We start from the raw sequence: 11717 nt of genomic DNA on the forward strand, positions 1-11717 counted from the left end.
CCCCCCAGATCCAAACCAAGCCCTCATCCCAAGCACGCAGTCTGGCCCGGACAGGAATGGGGGTGGGGACGAGCGAGCGCCCCCCCCCTCCTGAGCCGTACCAGACCGCATGCCCTCAACATGGGGGAGTGTGTGCTGTGGGGGAGGGGGGCACTGCCCCCCCACCCCACAGCACTCTTGTCCCCATGTCGATAGGGACAAGAGCCTCTTCCCGACAACCCTTGCCATTGGTTGTCGGGGTATGCGGGCGGGGGCTAACCTTTAATAAGGGGGCCCCCAGATGCCGGCCCCCCACCCTATGTGAATGAGTATGGGGTACATTGTACCCCTACCCATTCACCTGGGGAAAATGTAAAGTTAAAAAACACACCACACAGAATAAAATAATTTATTAGTCAGCTTTCTTTTTTCCCCAGGTGAATGGGTAGGGGTACAATGTACCCCATACTCATTCACATAGGGTGGGGGGACCGGAATCTGGGGGCCACCTTATTAAAGGGGGCTCTCAGATTCTGATAAGCCCCCCGCCCGCATACCCCGACAACGCAAGTCCCGCCCACATATGTAAACATCGTTCAAACCACACATGTGAGGTATTGACGCGTGCGTTAGAGCGAGAGCAATACTTTTAGCACTAGACCTTCTTTGTAGCTATAAACTGGTAACCTGAAACAAAAAAAAAAAAAGATCGCCTATGGGGATTTTTAAGTACTGAAGTTTGGCGCCATTCCATTAATGTTTGCAATATTAAAGCGTGACATGTTAGGTATCTATTTACTCGGTGTAACATCATCTTTCACATTATCACCAAAAATTGGGCTAACTTTAGTGTTTTGTTAATTTTTAACCACTTGAGCCCCAGATCATATTACTGGTCAATGACCGGGCCAGTTTTTGTGATTCGGCACTGAGTCGTTTTAACTTACAATTGCGCGGTCGTGCGACGTGGTTCCCAATCAAAATTGTCGTCCTTTTTTTTCCCCACAAATAGATTAATTTTTATGGTGGTATTTGATCACCTCTGCCTTTTTTTTTGGGCTATAAACCAAAATAGAGCGAAATTTTTTTTTAACCAAAAAAAACAATTTTACTGTTTGCTATAATAAATATCCCCGGAATTATCTAAAAATAATCTTTTTTTCCCCTTAATTATTATTATTTAGTTTTGTTACGTAATAATTCACTAAGACCTCCCCTTCAGGCTGGAAAGCATGAGTTCAGGAAAAAAAAAAAAAAAAAAAGCTCTCATGCCATTGCAGCTTTGTTCCTACATGTGTGATGAACTGAGTCTGCTCAGACACTTAGAAAAAAAAATCATTTCTTTTTAAAAGGTGAAAATCACTTGGATGCTCATAGAGCTTGGTTGGGTTATTACCAGGTGTAAGCACTTACAAGCTCACCCAAACTAGAGACTGAAATTTGTTCATGTGATTTCAATTGCTTCATTACTAGCACATGTTATAAAAAGCGTGGATCTATCAGTCCTCAGCTGCCCTCATAGGGGCAGGCAGGCATGCTGTTGCTAAACAGAAATGTGGTTTGGAACATGTTTATTTTTATTTTGCCAATGTTTTTTGTTTATTTTTAAATGATGTTCACTTTGATGTATTTGTCTCTGCTGCCTTTTGATAAAAATTTCTGAATGTTGGGACGGTTAACCTATGTTTATTTTGATTTTTGAAATGTATTTTTGTTTGTGTTTGTTTGTTTGTTTGTGTTTTTTTGCTTTCCTTGTTTTGTTGACCAATAAAAATTACTTTAAAATTTTGAAGTTTTGTTTTTTGTTACTTTTTCATGCTACATATTTTGACAGCTGCAGCTGAAATAGGTTTGGGCCTAACAAATTAGGTGTGATTTTTGTCTAAGCTTCTTTCCTGGTGTGTAATCATGAAATGTTTGCCATGTTTATTCTCCATGAATTTAAAGACAAAGTGGTAAGTATTTTCTTTTTACTGCAGTGGTCTTCAGCCCTCAAGTACCCCCGACAGGACATGCTTTGTGGATTTCTCTTATCAAGAATTGCTGTCCAGACTGTCTTTTAAAGCACATGTGCAAGATGAAGGAAAACCTGCAAACATGGCCTGTTCTATTGGTGGACAGGCTTGAAGTGCTGATTTACAGCACTGTGCTTAAATCTAGTGCAAGGCAATCCTATTCTAATTGTGGGTGTTTGAGGGAAGCCAAGTGAGTGTTAGAACTCCTGCTTGTGTTTTTTTTGGGTTGAGCTTTGTGTCCCTTTTCTTAAAATTGGCTTCACTTCCTGTCACACAGCTGAACAGGAAGTGAGGTTAAAACCCTACCAGTGTCTTTTCTTGGGGACACAGGTCAATCTAACTAGTGTCCCCATTAAGCAAATTACACTCCAGCACTGCTGTGTACACCCCAAATCATGGGTCTTCAAACTACGGCCCTCCAGTTGTTCAGGAACTACAATTCCCATCATGCCTAGTCATGTCTGTGAATGTCAGTGCATTACAAGGCCTCATGGGATGTGTAGTTCTACAACAGCTGGAGGGCCGTAGTTTGAGGATCCCTGCCCCAAATGATTATTTAGTTTGGGGTTTAGTAAAGGCAAAGCCACTCTGCAGTACAAGCGTAGTGGCTGAAAATCAGAGAGGAAGCACTGATGGTTTTAACATCCAATCCTGTTGAAGCAAAGTTGTTTTCTTCCTTGCTTGTCCACTTGTAGTGAAAAGTGGATTTGCCTTTAGTAAATGGACCCCAAAGTCCAAGATCCCTAATAATTTGGGGTGTACACAGCAAAATGCTAGAGTGCAATTTACATAATGGGAAACTATTTAGATTGATCTCTGTGTCCCCAAGAAAAGATATTAGTAAGGATTTACCCTCACTTCCTGTTTGGCTGTGTGACAGGAAGTGAATGAATTTGAATTAGAAAGGGTGAAGACACCTCACAAATGTTGTCACTATCAGGGGTGCAGATAAATACAAAAATATTAATTTGCAAATAAGTATTAACATTGGGTGGTGTTTGTGGGGGGCCCTAACACACACATTCATACATATTAGCAACGCTGTATCCTGGCCTATTGGCATGGTTATATTTTCTTAGGCCTCTCAATAAAACACTCTGAAATTTGTGCTTAAACTAGAACTATAATCAACACTTTTTATTTTCTTTACATTTGGATAGAGTGAGGGAGGGTTATAGGCCCTGTCAGTTTATTTTGTATTATCTGTGTCCAATTGGGGAGATTTGCCTTCACTTCCTGCCCCATAGCCAAACAGGAAGTGAGAGAAAAACTATGCAAATTAAGGGAATCCAGTAACCCCCCTCCCCCCCAGAACTAGTATGTGGGTCCCCTGAAAATTCCTGGGCGGGTCATACAAAAACAGGGTGTGGCCTTGACAGGAAGGGGTGGGTCATTTTTCTATTAGGAGGTGCAGAAATGTAGTCAGGCCTAGGGCAGCACAAAACCTAAATATACTACTGCATATTAGGGCTTATTTAGACAGGATCCGATTTACAGCATGTTTTTATAGTGTGGGAGGAAACCCACGCAGGCACAGGGAGAACATGCAAACTCCAAGCAAATATATACACCCAATCCCGGCTGCTGTAGCCACAGGCAGGAGTGTTTGTAAACTGTTCCGCTCCCAACAACCTATGCTATACATCGATGGCAAGTAAAGGGTTTTTAAGGAGCATGGTAAATAAAGTCTGAGCCTGCGTGTAGGCAGGTTGAAATGTACTGTATGTAGTTAGTTTCTGCAGCCGACCTAGGAACTAAGACCAGGGGCTGAACCGAAAGCTGGAGTGAAGAAAGCAGTGCAAGTGGTATGGAGACCTACCTGTAAGCACAAGGACAGCTCTGAAGATACCAGGAGTCAGGGACAGCATCCAAGTCATGGATAAGGAAAAGGAATAGGGCATTTCTGTCAGGAAATGTCCTCCAGTGAAGATTATTGTCACATCAGCATCAGCTTCAACATCAAGGTTAAGGGGAGGAGGAAAGACTGGGGGAGCACCCACATCAGCACTTCAGGTAGAGGAAGCAACTCCAGAGGAAACTAAAGTAAAAAACAGAAGTAAAAAACAGAAGGCCTTCTGTTTTTTACTTTAGTATCCAAGTCATGGATAATTTCTATATGGACTTTCACCTCACGGAGATATACCTGGGCCACTAAATAGGGTGACCATGTGTCCAGGATTGCCCGGGACAGTCCCGGATTTTGCTGGTCTGTCCTGGGCACATTCATTCCAGGACAATACAGTGTCCCGGAATGAAACTGACACAGACACCCCCCCCCACCACCCCGGGCCAATCTGATGCCCCCAAAAAAGGGCGACACTTCAGCGCTTTACTCACTGACAGTGTTTATCCTGGCCGGGAATCCCTGGAGGAGCACAATCCCCACCCCCTGCTTGTGATTGGAAAAATGATAAATCCCGCCTTTTGTGTCCAATCACTGTGCTGTGATTTGTTACAATGTGATGGACGTGAAATAAAATGAATATTTTATTATATGCTACTTTGTGCTAAAATCACTCCTTATATTTGTAGCGCTACCCCAGAAGGAGCCGCTGATTTGTTATTGGGATCGGCATATTGAGTTACCTTAATGTGGCGTATGGGTGCAGTTGGAGAACAAAGCAGTGAGCAAAGGTCCAGACAGTGAATAAAGGGTTTTCCAATGCTTTATTTCCTGGCCAAACTCGGCCAACATCAACTTCAAATGGGAAGAAAAGGTTGATAAGGAGAAAAGGGAGAACCTTGCGGTATCAGGCCTGGATATGAACCGAGCAGTCCTGCTCTCAGTAGTGAGTGAGTGAGTGAGTGAGTGAGTGAGTGACTTATATAGCGCAGCAAATGCGAACTTAATTGCCTCAAGGCGCTTGACATCCAGAGTCGTACCGGTCCTTCAGAAGAGGTGGGTCTTTAGTTTTTTCCTAAAGGCCCGATGGTTTTCCTCCAAGCGGATGGTAGTGGGTAGAGCATTCCAGAGCCGAGGTCCTTGGACCGAAAATCTGCGTTCTCCCTTCGATTTGTAGCGGGATTTAGGAATTTGGAGAAGGTTTTGGTTGGTTGATCGGAGCACGCACTTGGTGACGTAGGGTTTTATTTTCTCGCTTAAGTATTGGGGAGCGTTCCCCTGTATACATTTGTGGGTGAGGCAGAGTGTCTTGAATGTCACCCTGTCCTGTACGGGCAGCCAGTGGAGGGATCTCAAGGCCGGGGCGACTGAATTATCATTCGTCGCCACTCTTTCTGAGTGGGTGAAGTGCCCCCGGACAGACCCCTCTCACAAGCCTGGCAGCCGAGGTGTCACTTTGGATTTGCTGGGAGGAACAGATCTCTCTCTCTCTCAGACCTGGCTCTAGGGCCTCTGCCACAGGCCAATTACTTTAGGGGAGCTAAATGGATGAATGGAGCGAATCCTCCCAGTAGGTTTTAGCATAGGTCACCAGATGACAGCAAAGCGTACCTGTCAGCGATCCGGTCACCAGATCCCCGATTGGTTCATTCAAGCCCTGTTGGACAACCTGCCTCCGGGTTCCCCTCAAGCCGACCCCCCAATCGAACGGCACCCAGCCTGGGATCCTCTTAATCGAACCGGGGACCCAGTAAGTCCCTGGAGTGCCCTTTTACCTCCGGATGAGGTTTTGTGTAGCCTGCAATTCTGGCCCGGTGGGCCGCGCTGGCGGGGTCCATGGATGCGCGCACCCTGAAGTTGGATGCCGCACCTGGAACCGGGACCCCGCGAAAGCTTGCTTAGTACATGACACCTGTCACAGATATACCCTCCCCCAGCATGCCCCGCGAGGGAAAAATTCCTCTAATTGGCTGCTGGGGAAAACTTACTCTGCCAGAACCTCTCTGGCGCCAACTGCTGGCCAGGGATGGTATCGCATCCCTGGAGCACAGACTGACCCAGTGGATTTTTCTGGAATGACAGAAGTCCCAATTTAGCAAATTGTGAATGGGAGCAAAATAACTCTCCCATTCCCCACTAACTTTAGCATAGTGCCCATACTGAAAGTAAGGGGGCGCTACATATTGTTTATTTGTTTTTATATTCATTATCTATATAAGATATATATGCATATGTATGTATGGGTATATGTTACAATGCAGATATTATCCTTAAAAATGAAGAAACAGATAATGGAGTTACAAGTACATCTTAAACTTGAAATGGAGGACAAAAGACTATTATTAAGAGCAGATGTGTTCAAACCCCCCCCCCCCTCGCTCCTTGTCCTCCGGCCCCTCCTTTCTACTGCACTCCTAAACACCTCATTCCAAAGAACAAATATGGACTCAGTTGTAAGAGGAAATCACCCCTCCCCCTCCTTGTCCTCGCTTTACTGAAGGAACTTTTTATGCCTGTATGACACGTGGACTTACAAGGAGAATGTGTGCCGTGTACAAAGAACAGACGTCACAGGGGGCGTGTAAATGGGACTGTACTGTATAGAATTAACCAATCAGTGTGTTCATGTGAATGATGTCATGATGTTTATAAAGCTATAGGAAATAAAGGGTTGGGCCTCTTTGATGGCTAAATGCTGAAAGGTGAGGTTGCAGTGTGTGTCTTAGCTCTCTGCATGCTCCCATTGATTTGGGTCAAATGGCAGAAATGGGGTTAATCCTGAGATTGTGTCAGGAAATCAATCGTTATCAGCAGCACAAGCTGATTTTTGGGAAGGGAGGGTGTCCCTGAATTGAAGTTCAGAAATGTGGTCACCCTACCACTACATCATGGTAGTTAGGACTAGGGAAAATACATCTTTATCGTGCAGCATTTCTACAGTAATAGTTATTGTATCTATTATGAGCCTGGTCTGAAGTTATTCAAAGGGGTGCATGATGGTTCAGGTGTTATCCAACTAAGCTGGTTCTGTAAAGCTCTATGAGGTATGAGTAACACTACTACAAAAGATTAACTCAACAAGACAAGGGGGAGGAGTGTAGTCGCTACGAGTAACCAGGTAAGCAACAAGCTACAAGCAACCGGTCATTAGGTGTGGTACCTGGTAAGGTGTCAGGTCTTCCCGTAGGGATGGGTGTTGGTGTTCTGGTTCTTCCATAGCAGTTTGTCTCCATGATAACTAGGAGCAGAGTAGCGTTATGGAAATCTATGGCATGGTCACGTGGTATGGGAAAGACAGAGTTATGTGAGAGCAAGCATGATTTCCACGCCAGGTGTCCCATTCTGTTACTGGGAGTGAGGTAACAGAGGTACTGTAGACTGGTGGAGTGGGCACAAGCTCAGCATTTCCCTCCTAATGCAACATACAAGTTACAGTGTGTAGTGACATGGAACAAATAATTATTCAGAGGAACTCTGCACTTTATTACTACGGTCATGGATCCTATATACAGGCATCCAGTAAGGGTCATCAGATCAGTGTGCTGCACTCAAGGAATCATGAACAAATGAGTAAGTGAGAATGTATATTTTATTAACTGATCGCACAACAAGATTCGTTGGCAGAATGGCACGGGCAGGCAGATGGACGTATATATACCGTATTTATCGGCGTATACCGCGCACTTTTTTGCCCTGAAAATCAGGGCAAAATCGTGGGTGCGCGATATACGCCGATACCCGCGTCCAATTTTGAATACTGCGCCGGCATTTACCGAGCGCAGTACACTCGTGTATAGTCGGGCAGTCTCGGCTCCTCTCACGCTCACGTCCTGGACGTACAAGACGTGAGCACGAGAGTAGCCGAGCCTGCCCGACTATACACGAGTGTACTGCGCTCGGTATATGCCGGCGCAGTATTCAAACTCGGCGCGGGAAAGCGGGAAACGAGCGGGGAGGATGCCGCAGAAGGACGCCGGACCCGACGAAGAGGACACCCGAAGCCGCAGACAGACGCCAGACCCGACGAGGCCGCCGCGCAAGACACCAAAACTGTAAGTACAAAAAAATCTTTTTTCCACAGGAATGCGTGTCCACTTTAGGGGTGCGCGCTATACGCCGGAGCGCACAATACCCGATAAATACGGTACGTCCCCTTTAAGAAGCGGCATTGTGGACGCGCGTGCGCCCGCCGTGAGCTCCGTGAGCCCGACTGCGTGTTCCGTGGACTCGATGTCCGCGGGAATACCCCCGATCGTCTCACGGAAAGCAAGAAGGGGGAAATGCTGAAGTAAACGAGCATTTCTCCAGTCTTCCTAGTGACAGGACACTAATCACAGCTTCACACTGATCGCTGTAAAAAAGACAATGGTCCCAAAAATGTGTCAGAAGTGTCCCATGTGTCCGCCATAAAGTCACAGTCACGATAAAAATCACAGATCGCCGCCATTACTAGTTAAAAAAAAAAATGCCATACTACTACTTCGTAGATGCTATAACTTTTGCGCAAACCAATCAATATACGCTTATTGCGTTTTTTTATACCAAAAAGATGTGAAGAATATGTATCGGCCTAAACTGTGGAAAAATTTAGTTTTTTTATAGATATTTTGGGGATATTTATTATAGCAAAAAGTAAAAAAATATAGAATTTTTTTCAAAATTGTCGCTCTATTTTTGTTTATAGGGCAAAAAATAAAAACCGCAGAGGTGATCAAATACCACCAAGAGAAATCTCTATTTATGAGAAAAAAGGACATTAAGTTTGTTTGGGAGCCACATCGCACGACCGCACAATTGTCAGTTAAAGCGACGCAGTGCCGAATCGCAAAAGTGCTCTGGTCTTTGGCCAGCTTAATGGTCCAGGGCTGAAGTAGTTAAAGATAATGACACATGTGCAACCAGCAGGGCCGCCATCAGGAGGGTACAGGCATTACACCTGTAAGGGTGGTCACCGGCTGGCCCCCCCCCCTCCCCGGTTCTCTGCTCCAGGGGGGCCCTGCCTAAAGCTGTGTAAGGGGCCCCAAAATTTGTGATGGCTGCCCTGAACACCAGCAAACCATAAACAGGTAATGAAACATAAATGAACACAACAAACCCCAAATACACCTAACTATCTAACTATGTACAAATTAAGGAAATACACATAAGCAAACAGGGACAAGAGAAAAGGGGAACAGAAAGCCAGGTACTGGGAGGCAGGAAGCAGGTATCAGGGGAGAGGTCTCAGGGGCAGGATTCAGGATACAGGCCCAGATTCACAAAGCACTTACGCCGACGTATAACACGTTACGCCGACGTAAGTGCAAATGTGCGCCGGCGTATGTGTGCGGCAGACCCACGAACCAACATGCGCCTAAAAACAGGCTACACCCCGCCAACGTAGCTTGCACACGCCGGCGTAGGGTGGGCGCACATATGGGCTGGGCGCATGGTGCTGCTCCTATTGATTAGCCATTCAAACATGCAAATGAGGGAAATACACCGATTTATGAACGTGCGTGTGCCCGGCGAATGCTACGCGAGATGCGCGTAAGTTGTACGTACGGCGTAAAGTTATTCCCCATAAATGAGGTGCAACCCGGCAACAGAGATGCACAGGTCTGCACCAGGGAACACAAGCCGGCGTATTGTGCGCTGGACGTGTGTCTTGCTGGGTGTAAGTTATGTTCACAGCGTACGCGGTGATCCTGCGTAGCTTAGGCAGTTGTGCTGGCGTGGTTGTGAGCAGGTGCAGGGGGGTGCTGTGCATGCGTCCACGTCATGGCGCATTCGCAGTTTGTGATACGTACCTGTCTGGCGCTCGGCACATCATTTGCAAGGGGTCACGCCTCATTTGCATGGGGTCACGCCCACTACCACCACGCCACGCTGGCGCAGCGTTGGGAGCACTGGCTTGCTGAATGCAATGCTTGCCTCTCCGCGCTACGTTGGCGTGGCGTACGGTGTTTGCTCTACGGCGGCGTAATGTGGGCCTTGCTCTCTGTGAATCTGGGCCAGAGTCCAGGACAAAAAACAGGAACAGGTCAGGCTCAACAGGGACAAGGCTTGCAGGGGAAATACTGAAGCCCTGAACCTCAATAAAGGACGGGCTTATATACTCCCAGCAGTTCCACATCAGGTGCAGCTTGATTATCAGTTCATACATCTGCTGGGAGACACCCGCTGGTGGAACACAGAACTACACCCTTTGGTGCTAAAAGCAACAGTGCCACCAGCAGGTGCCCCAATAATAACACTGATCCTGACAACTACACACAGTTGGGAAATGCCTTAATGTTAGATTCTTCACATGACCGCAGTCTCCACCTCATTCTGGGCATTGATGAACATGCTTGACACATGCATCCGCCCACGTGCATGGGCGCAGTAGGACCAACGTGTGTATTGTATACAGTGTTCACTGTTTGTAGTCCCTGTAACCACAAAATACTCCTTAATTAGGGTGCTATAAGTAAAAAAAGTCTCAAATAAACCTTTACTTGCCTTCTACTAGCTATGCAGGATCATATAAACAATTGTTTGTATTAGTTAAGGGACTAATCCAGTACAAGTGGAAAACAGACCGCAAAAGGAGTCAAGAACGGCCAATTTTTAGACTGAAAAATGCAAAAGGATCATTTTCTTTATGAAGCATGCAGACAAAAATCTCTAGAATAAGCTCATTTTTTATATACACTGAGAACTGACAAAACATATCATTCTCTTTCTCTGTCTCGCATACAAAGGACAGAGATATACCTCATAAACCCATATGGGCTCATGCACACAGTTGTAAATACAAGAATATGGGCGTAAAGCACCCTGTCAGACAGCTGAATTTTTGGTATGTTGGAGATGCCAAAAGTGCACTGTGCATGCCTCGCAGTGAGTGTAAGTTTAAAAAAAATATTGCTGGAAAAAAAATATAGTTTATTATTTGGCAAAAGAGAGTTACAATTTGACTTTGGTTCCTGCGCCCACAACTCCATGAATAGCACCACACTCACCTGGCACACCTGGCGGTTGAGAAATATATATTGCAGATGGCTAAATATACACCCCAATGACGTAAGGTGTTTAGGTACTAGAGATGTGTATGACGAAAAAATTAATGTACTTCCATTTTCACTTGTTCAGTAAATCCTTTTGTTTTCTTATAATCATTATGTTGGAGTGATTCTTCTTCAGACTATACGTTCGTTGTTTCGAATCAATTCGTATTTTCAGGAGTTCTGTTTTGCTGTTGTTATTTAGGAAGATTGGCTATATTCGTTATGCTACTTATTACTTATGCACTCTGAATCATCCCTGCTAGTCCGTCCCACAAAGAGAATGGAATGAGCTGATTGGATGATATCAACAGGAGTCGTGTGCATCCAAAAGTAACAAATGGAACAAAATGAATTTTAAATTCATTCGGTATGTTATGATTTAGAGATTCTGATGGAATCACCTCTATCCAACCCAAAAACAATAAGTAGGAATCATAATTTTTTTTTTTTAAATGTTTATTGAAATTTTCACATTACATGTATAGGAGCAAGTTCAGCAGCTCTGCTTCACAATTATGAACATAAAAGAGAAGACCTAAAGTTGAACACTAAAAAGGGAATGGGAGGGAGGGGAGGAAGGGAAGGAGACAGGGAAAGTATATTTACCCGTAAGCAACAATGTGGCATAGTATTTCAAGGTGAAACAATACAGTAGATATTAAAGTGGATGTAAACCCACTCTCATCCTTTCTAAACTACTGCCATAGTGCTGATCTATAAGGATATGTGTCATGATCTGTGTCATGGCTTTGGTCACCTGCTGGTGGCACTGTTTCTCCCAGTAACAGGGGTGCAGTTCTGGTGTCCACCAGCGGGTGTCTCCCATGGGATGGATTCCTCTCTAATTAA

This window comes from Rana temporaria, chromosome 1, assembly GCF_905171775.1.
Source record: "Rana temporaria chromosome 1, aRanTem1.1, whole genome shotgun sequence".
Taxonomy (NCBI): Eukaryota; Metazoa; Chordata; class Amphibia; order Anura; family Ranidae; genus Rana; species Rana temporaria.